This window comes from Dermacentor albipictus, chromosome 2 (assembly GCF_038994185.2).
Source record: "Dermacentor albipictus isolate Rhodes 1998 colony chromosome 2, USDA_Dalb.pri_finalv2, whole genome shotgun sequence".
NCBI classification, from domain to species: domain Eukaryota; kingdom Metazoa; phylum Arthropoda; class Arachnida; order Ixodida; family Ixodidae; genus Dermacentor; species Dermacentor albipictus.
This window is the reverse complement of record NC_091822.1, coordinates 49,085,170-49,093,815: the sequence shown is the minus strand read 5'-3', so window position 1 is coordinate 49,093,815 and position 8,646 is coordinate 49,085,170. Positions and strand designations below refer to the sequence as shown.

General features: G+C 46.9%; 1 long non-coding RNA gene across 1 annotated transcript; it reads left to right on the top strand.

The window, feature by feature from the left end:
• The first annotated feature begins 38 nt into the window (after nucleotides 1-38).
• LOC135904307 (uncharacterized) lies at nucleotides 39-6,090 on the top strand. Its single transcript, XR_010565084.2, has 4 exons — nucleotides 39-414; nucleotides 519-575; nucleotides 4,329-4,422; nucleotides 4,520-6,090. It is a non-coding gene; the product is annotated as an uncharacterized lncRNA (long non-coding RNA).
• The last annotated feature ends 2,556 nt before the right edge of the window (nucleotides 6,091-8,646 follow it).

Sequence of the window (8,646 nt, the reverse complement as noted above, 5' to 3'; positions counted from 1 at the left end):
CATGCCGATACCTTTACTCGCCTGGATAGCAGGCACCGTCGACCCAACTAGCGGAGGCAGAGCCTCGTATTTTGAACATGGACGTTTGTTTCGGTTATTTAACAAACAAACTGGGGCCAAGGGGTGTAGCGCATGTGACGCCCCCTCGGGCATAATCTTCGTTCGCCCGCCAGGCTCTATGGCGTGCTAAACGTAATAAACACTGACGAGCACAGCTGCTCGGCGATCAGTCAAAGTTAAGCGCCACCACGCTGCGGAGCGTCCGTCTAACGGAGGGTGCCTCAAGCCCTCCCTTGTTCACGAACCCGGGTGGATCGTGACAGCTCACTCCCATATCTATTTCCTTTGCAGGATTTGATGCTGTTGACATGCCTGCGTACTCCTTTCGTGAGCAGGATTGTGCTGCATCTTGTGGTGAGTATTGGCTGCATTCTTTTTCAGAGTTGCAAGGAAGGATGACATAATTAGTACTGCTATCTTTCTTTTTCACATGTTTGGATGACTCATTGTTTGTGCAGGCATTGATGCCCCTGTGGAACGTGGCCTCATCGGGGGACATTGTGCTACGTCCAGTGGTAAGTGTTGACCGTGCTTTTTGTGTTTTGAAAGTGGATGCTATTACTTAACACCACATCCTTGTTTAGTGCATGTACTTGGAAAAAGCGGAATTGCAGTTATACTATTGTTCCGGATCACCAATAACATTATGTGGGTGTAATTTAGCAACAAAACAGCAAACCCCAAGGCAAGAAATAGCATACGTGGAGTTTACAACGTCTAGGATGCGCAATAACTGCAACATACTGCACATCCTAGATGTTGGGCCAGTCTGACATGGGCCTATTTAAATGTACTCGGCCTGTCTAATCTAAACTTACAGCTTTACAATCTTAAAAGAAACCCATTTTCAAAGGTTTTTGAAATGAAGGTTGAAGTAAATCAAGTTTGATTAAATCTCGTCTAGTCGGGAAGTAACCGCATAATAGGAATAAAAACAGAATGCCTACCAAAATCGGGTTGTCTGAAAATTCTTAAGCGTTTCAGCTTTCACACGGAAGCCTTGTTTATTGAGCTGAGGCACAAAACCTTCAGCTTAAATCCACATCAATAATCGTTTCAGGCATCTTGCATATGTTGGCGGGAGATTGCCATCGTTTTAAGCGTGCGTGCGGTTATTTGCATAGTCAGGGATTCCAGATACTATCGCTTCGTCCAGTCGAAATCGTGTTGCTTGGATTCTGCGTCTTCAGCGAATGCACTGGAAGGGGACTTTTCATATCGTTCATGTGCTCCTTTAGGCACTGCTAAAAATTCCCACTTTCACTAGTGTAGACATAATTGCCGTCTGCGCACAGTATCTTATGTATTCGCAACGCTATTTTGGTTGGCGTTCTGCTGTTATTCCTACTGACACGTGAACGTGTACAGGTTTGTCTTTATCGGGCGGCGTTTTACCGCCTAACAAGTGTTATCGCACAGCGCAGGACGCGCCTGCATGTATCGGAAGTTTCTGGAATGTTATCGATGCTTCTATCCGCTGTCTGTGACCGAACCTTCTGTAATCTGATTGCATGTGTGCGCGGCGCGAATAATTTAGAACTTTGTAGAAGGCACGCGGGTCCCAGCGATTACTATGGAACATTCGACGACTGATGTATAAAAGCCGACGCGCTTGACCCTTTAAGCAGATTTTCACGATCGCCAACTGTGTTCGCCGCAATTCCACTTTTATTCGCAATTCCAACGTTTAGAACCCGCAGGGTTCTCTCAGCCCCTTTTGAAAGCGGTGGCTCAGCCCCTTTTGAAAGCGTACGAAGCTGGTAGATGTTGGGGCAACTGAACGTAGGAAACGAAGTCATGCCATATGTGCATAAAGTGAGCCACAACATCGAAAAGGTTGCCGCCAAGCAGGGAGTAAGTGTGTTTTCTGCCCCTTGCAAGCTTTCCGGTCTGTGCTCACCCATTTCTCGAGGCAGGGCAAGGAACCACGTTTGCACAACGCAGCACGAAGCCCATTTACGGCATGTGTCGCAGGGGTTGTGTACAAGTTCCCTCTCACATGCGAAAGATTTTACATAGGCCGAACCGGTTGATGTATTAATGACCGCCTGCGTGAGCACCACTACTCCCTGGGGTCAGATAACGGTGCAAACTTTCCTCGCCATTGCAAGGAATGTGGATGTTACCCTTTGTTCAGCAATGTAACGATTCTTAGTAGGGGCAATGGTAAAGAAGAGCGAGAAATCCTCGAAGCGTACTACATCAGTTTATTAGATTACGACTGCATTAGTACAACCTCTGTGCGCTTACTCGAAAAAGAATTTGCATTTCTAGGTCGGTCACGATAGATGTGATACCCTGTCTTTTCATGCTCTATGATTAGCGATGACGTGGTTGCGCATGCTTTGCAGGCCTAGCTGGGACTACGCCGTTTCTAATAAAGCTCAGTTGATAGTCCAGTCGTTGTTGTGTGAACCTCTCCTTTTGTCCTTTGTGTTTCTTGACTGTTTTTTTTCCTTAAACTATGTTTTCTGGCATTTACTCAACCCAAACACAAAACAGAAGGTACAAGGCTGGTAACAGTGCAAGGCATTCAAAACAAAATTATAGGGGACAGAACAAGCCAGAAAGCAAAGTTCGCATTTTTGAGAAAAGTGGAGGCTGCACCAGTAAACTTTCGGCACTGTGTTTCCGCAATATTCTTGTGTCTAAGCTCGCACATCAGGTGACTGCGCCATTGTTTTCATTTTCGATGTTGTCCTCACTGGAGGGGGCGGGTGGGGGGGTGGAGGGGGTCCTTGCAGTCCCTTAACATGTCGATGTTACTGCTACACAGGTTATGTAGCACATATGCTCCAAGTACAATAAGACAGCACTGGTCAATTGCGTCTGCGTCTACAACATACGGTCTCCTCAAACGCTGTTTCACAATGTCAAATGCATGCTCAGTTGCAACACGTTGGCTGTGTACCTTATTGAAATTCCGCTTGTAAAGCTCAAATGTCGTCCTATCGTCCCTATATGGAGGCATCATCCATGGAAGAAGCGGATACGCTGCGTCCCCGAGCAAGTAGTAATTAGCGCACTTGGTCCCGGCTACACCGTAGATCGGGCTTTCAGCACGCGTGTGTTGCGTACGCAGCCAGGATAGCCAATGAACATTTCGATGAAACGGCTGCTTCAATCGCAGATTCCTTGCAGAAGGATTGAAGGTAATTTTTTTTTTGTTATAGTAGGATGCAAGGGACTCTTTCTGCTGAGGGATTTCAATGTGACACCCGTCAACACACCCTATAATGTTCCTTTGTCCTTTGCCGCTGCTTCTTGCAAGAAAGCGTGCTTTGATATTTGTCCGCTCTTGATCGCTAGGCCAAGCAATCACTTTACTGATACTGAATAAGAAGTCTAGAAACACTGATGTCTCTGACACATCGAAGGTACCAGCAATTCTATAGATACTGTTCTGAGTACCTAAATAACTGTAAGCAATTAGGCACGTTTTCTCCGCGAGTACTTGCAAGCGACCTCCCCGAGGCGTTCGAAAAAAAAGCGGATGCCTTGAAGCGCTCCGCAAGGGTTTGAAATATGCCTCTGGAGAACTTGGAGAGGCACTTGAACTCGTGATCAAAATACCTGGCCACAACTTTCTCATATTATCTTGGAATGCGATGACCGCTGCGGAGCAGTTCAGCACCGACTTGGCACAACACTCCATCAAGTTCCTCGTTTTGCTCTCAGATTCTCCGTTCCATAATAACGTGCAGGTCTTCCATTTCGTTGTCCAAGTCAGCAGGTTTGTGGATGCACAGGAGAAATACAACGGCTTCGTTGGACACGCGTGCCACCGCTGCTGTCATCTCGCCAGTCTTACCCACGTTTTTGTAGACCAGCAGCAGACGACAGGCCTGCACCTACAACTTCGATTGGCGTTTTAGCAGTGGCGCTGCTGACAGGTTGATTCTTGCAACCTCACACAAGGTGCCGAGAACCTCTGCATTGCATTTTGATACCGCCTGCACCTTTTCCGAATCGAACAAACCTACAGTCAGCCAGGGCGATTTTGTTCTTGCTGCTCTCTGACTAGCAGGCGGAAAAAAGAGGCGATGGGCGCTTGCTGCCGTCATTGTGGGGACTTGACGGTTCGCAGCGCGGGCGCTAAGGACCTTTTTACCTCGTTCAGCCAGCTATCAATGGTCACCTTTGGTTTTCATTATTTCGGGCGTTATAACGTTCTAACGCCTCGTAACACCATTTTTTTTTCTACAATTAGCAAAGACATCACGGTCGCAGCTTCCGATTCCTTGCTCACTTCGCTCTGTACGTTGCAGGATGTCTCTACGGGTGCTCCTCGGAGATAAAGAAACCGAACTTCTCCTGGCCTTCAATGATGACGGACTTCCCATCGTAGTAAAAGGCCACCCGGTCTGTATTGCCCCAAGTAAACTATTCCTCTCATGATCGCAATATTGCTACTTGTGTAGCTTGTCAATCTTAGTGCAGCGTGGTTTTGCTGTTGCAGAAGGCGAGCAAGTTCGAGTCGTTAGTGAAGCGACAGAAGCTGCAGTCCCATCCCGGGTCCCTCAAAGGAAAGGGCAGAGGAGACGTGGCCCCAGGCCAAAGTTTTATTTCTTATTGACCTTTACAACAAAATATCAATCAGAACTGAGAAATAGGAAGAAGTCAAAACGGCAGGTATTGGAGATGCTGGCCGACGCAATTACTCAAAGGTTTAATTGCGACATGGTTTCCTCGCAAAAATGAAATAACTGGAGAGAGCCGGAAAAAGTACAGGCTAGTAAGGCAACACAAAAGTGCCTGGCAGTGACCGCATTACCTGCGACTGAAGAGCGAGAAAAATTTTTGAAACCAAGCCTTCCCTGCATGGTAATTCAACTTAATTCGAAATAATGCTTTCGCATGGCTGGGGGTTCAAGCTATATATTTTGCATGGTGAAAAAACTGTTTCTCTGTGTCCTTTTTTAGCTACTTAATTGGAGCTTAAAAGGATAAACGACTTCGTAAATCAGCAAATGGTCCAGATTTCAGCTTAATGCCAGGGAGTCCACCGTTGTATAGCCATGAACTTATTATTTATGAAGGTACTTGCTGAAAAGCAGTGTGCCAATTAAAAGCTTGCACAAAATTAGCCTTGATTTTGGTTTTTCAAGCAGCTGGTTGAGGTCTTCGAGATTATGCACTCGTTTAATTCTGTCTAAGTCGCGGCGGCAGGACGTCCACAAGTATTAAGGCAAGTTACACTTCTTCTTATAGAAATACATTGTGTGCATACCATCAATAATCACCTTCCATGCCTAAATAGCACCTCTTCCTTATTGTAATTAAATGATGGAGGTAATATTATTATTACCGCTTGCTAGTTGTTCAGTGCAGAATGCTCTTTATCTTGTAAAACAGTTGAACTTAGGGGACAATATTTTGCCACCAGTGCCCAGTCATCTGCCTCAAGCCCCCAGTAGCCAGCTGTGGGGTCCCCAGGCAACAAGTAGGGGCAGCATTGCAGAAGACGTGATAGAGCTGGACCCAGATTGTGCATCACCACTGTCCAGGACAGCAGCATAGTCCAGGACAGCAGGATAGTCCAGCACAGCAGCTGAGTCCAGCCCAGCAACCACCACAGGGCCCTTCAGCAAGACGACCCTGACAGGACCCAAACCGGGAGCTTTCAGAAGGCTTTCCGAGTTACCTAAAGCAGGCAGAAGAAAACGGAGAACGGCGCCACAAAAAGTGCATGAGGCTTGAGCAGGAGGCGCTGGCTGTCTTAAAGCAGGTGGCAGATATACAGCAGCATCAGCCTGCTCCCGATGATGTGTAGCTTTTTTGTAATATTTAAATTGTGCTTCATTTTATTTATTTTATCATGTTTTTATTCGTATGAATTGTTTTTCAATTTCTTACATATGCCGTTCTTTTCTGCGTTTAATTGCCATTGCCTAGCATTTCCTTAAGACTTCAGTTGTAATGTTTATTTTATTTCATCAAACCTTTTGTTCTCTTTCATTCTTCTGCGCCCTTTGTGTTGTCTAGCTTTTCCTCCATATTTAAATTACAATGTTCATTTTGTTAGTTGCATTCTGCTTTTTATTCATATAAACTGTTCCTTTTCACTTATATCCTTTTGATGATGTGTAGTGTTTTGTGGCGCAAGGGCCAGGCTTGGCCAAAGAGCGCCATGACAAGTGGTGATGTTGACGATGTATTGTGGAAGATGTGACTTGGCTGTAAAGTGGCCTAAAAATAGTCGCTGTAGAGTGCGTAAAATCTACTTGCTATAAAATTATGGCGATGACAGATGACGAATACTATGAACATTAAAATCCATCGTAAAAGAATGTGTGCAGAATAGAAAATATATGAGATGGTTAAAATGCCTGGAGCACTGTTGCCTCGCCAGAGCCCTTGAAATACAAGGGCGTAGAAGCACGTGCTACACGAAAGAACTATCACAGCGCCATCCTCTAAAGAGAGGAGACGCTACGAACATGTGGGGCTAACAACATGCAACACAACATCTTTCAGATAACTTAGGACTGCCCCGCAGGGGCGTCTGCGTCAGCAGGCGTTTGGTGTGTTGCGACACCACGGACCCGAGCACACGAGGGTTGGACCCTCCCGCGTGTAGTCGTGCGCGGCTTAGCCGTGTCCGGGGAAAGGGGGATCCTGGGAGTTGAGTCAATGCCGGGTGCTTGGACCTTTACGGCCCCCCAGCGGCGGCAACACACTCCTTTGGCCTCTGCTTCACGTAGACGGCACCTCCGGCCTGACCCGACCGGGGGAAATCGGCAGTCGCCTTTTCCTGTCCTCCCTTATATCTTTCACTTTCCTATCTCCTTTCTCACAACTCTCCTGTCTCCTCATCTCTTCTTGCGTTTTCCCTTTTTTCCTTGGTGGCTAGGGTTAACCTTGTGTGGCGAGCTGTCCTGAGTTCAGCCATATTTGGTTATAGTTGCGTTGTACAGCTGGCGTGGGGAGGACTTGCCTACAAGTTCCTCTCCCGTCTCCTTGTAGGGCTCCATGGTGGGCGGCTGGCACCGCGGCCGAATAATACATTTTCCCATGGCACCTCCTCTTTCCAAACCAGATCGCCCTCAGAAAAGAGGGCGGACCGATGTTACTGCTGATTTTTTCCAAACAACCAAAGAAGTCTTCCCTAAGTATCACGTGATACACAGTGAAAAGCCAGAAAAACCAGCTAGAAAGATATCTCCGTTCTCAGTAGCAAGATGTCTGAAAGAAGCCATAGGCACCAGCTATAAAATAACAAAGCTTGCTAGCGGTGACCTACTGCTAGAAATCCAAAGCAAAGCTCAAGTGTGCAAACTCCCTAATATCTTGTGGTATAAACTTTTTTAAAACAGGGTTGAAGTGCCTCAGACAGGCTGGCCAACGTTTCGATAGGTGGACCTACCTATCGAAACGTTGGCGAGCCTGTCTGAGGCACTTCAACCCTGTTTTAAAAAAGTTTATACCACAGTGTGCCATTCCATCTGCCAGCCCCTTTCTTGTTTTTGGACTCCCTAATATCTTGTCGTTTGAAGACATCCCCATCTCAATTTCAACCCATAGATCGCTGAACACAGTGCGCGAGGTGATTTCTGAAATTGACTTTTTGGATCTCTCCGAAGAAGAAATGCTAAATGGGCTTTCCGAACAAAATGTGAGCAATGTTCAGAGAATTAAGATAAGAAAAGATAACAAAGAGTTACCTACCAAGCACATAATTTTGACTTTCACCTGCTGCACACTTCCAGAGACAATTGAAGTTGGGTATACGAAAGTTGCAGTTCGCCCATACATACCGAATCCTCGACGTTGCTTTAACTGTCAGAGATTTGGCCACGGCTCCCAGAGTTGCCGTGGTCGCAAAACCTGCGCGAAATGCGCATCCAAAGACCATACTTCTGAAATATGCGAAGCAGCGCCTCGTTGTGCGAACTGTGAAGGAGAGCATGCTGCATACTCCAGATCTTGTCCCTCATGGAAGAGAGAAAAAGAAATCATTACATTGAAAACAATTGAGAACATTTCATTCAAAGAGGCCAGAAACCGCATCCTAGCCCAACATAAGTTTTCACTTAAACCGAACATGAATTTCGCCGATGTGGTGCGACAGGGCGATCCACCACACCGGCCTGCGGCACCTGCCCAGACCACACATAGTGAGGCTGGGACGGAGCCATCCTCGCCCCCGGTGGTAGCAGCTCACGCTGCTCCACCAGCCGCAAAGCAGGCTATGCCGTCCCTCGAGCTGGCAAGCCTCAAGGCCTCTGCCCACGAGGAGAGGTCTGAAAAAAGTGCCGACGTGCAGTCTGCACGACCCTCCAGCGCCTCTGATGAGGCAATGGAGACGAGCCAGGGTGGTTCCGCGCCGTCAACGTCAAAGGGACGGCGGAACTCCTTGGATACTGCGTATAAGGAAAACCCCCGAATCACGGGGCGAAAACCGATTAAACGTATCCCGACCCCACACACGTAAATCAATGTGGCGTTCCTAATACACTGGAATTGCAGAGGACTCCAAAATAATTTTAGTGATATAAAAGAGATAATCAATTCTTTCTCTCCTGTAGCAATGTGCCTACAGGAAACGAACTTAGGTCCTAAGCATACAAGTGTACTAAAAAAATA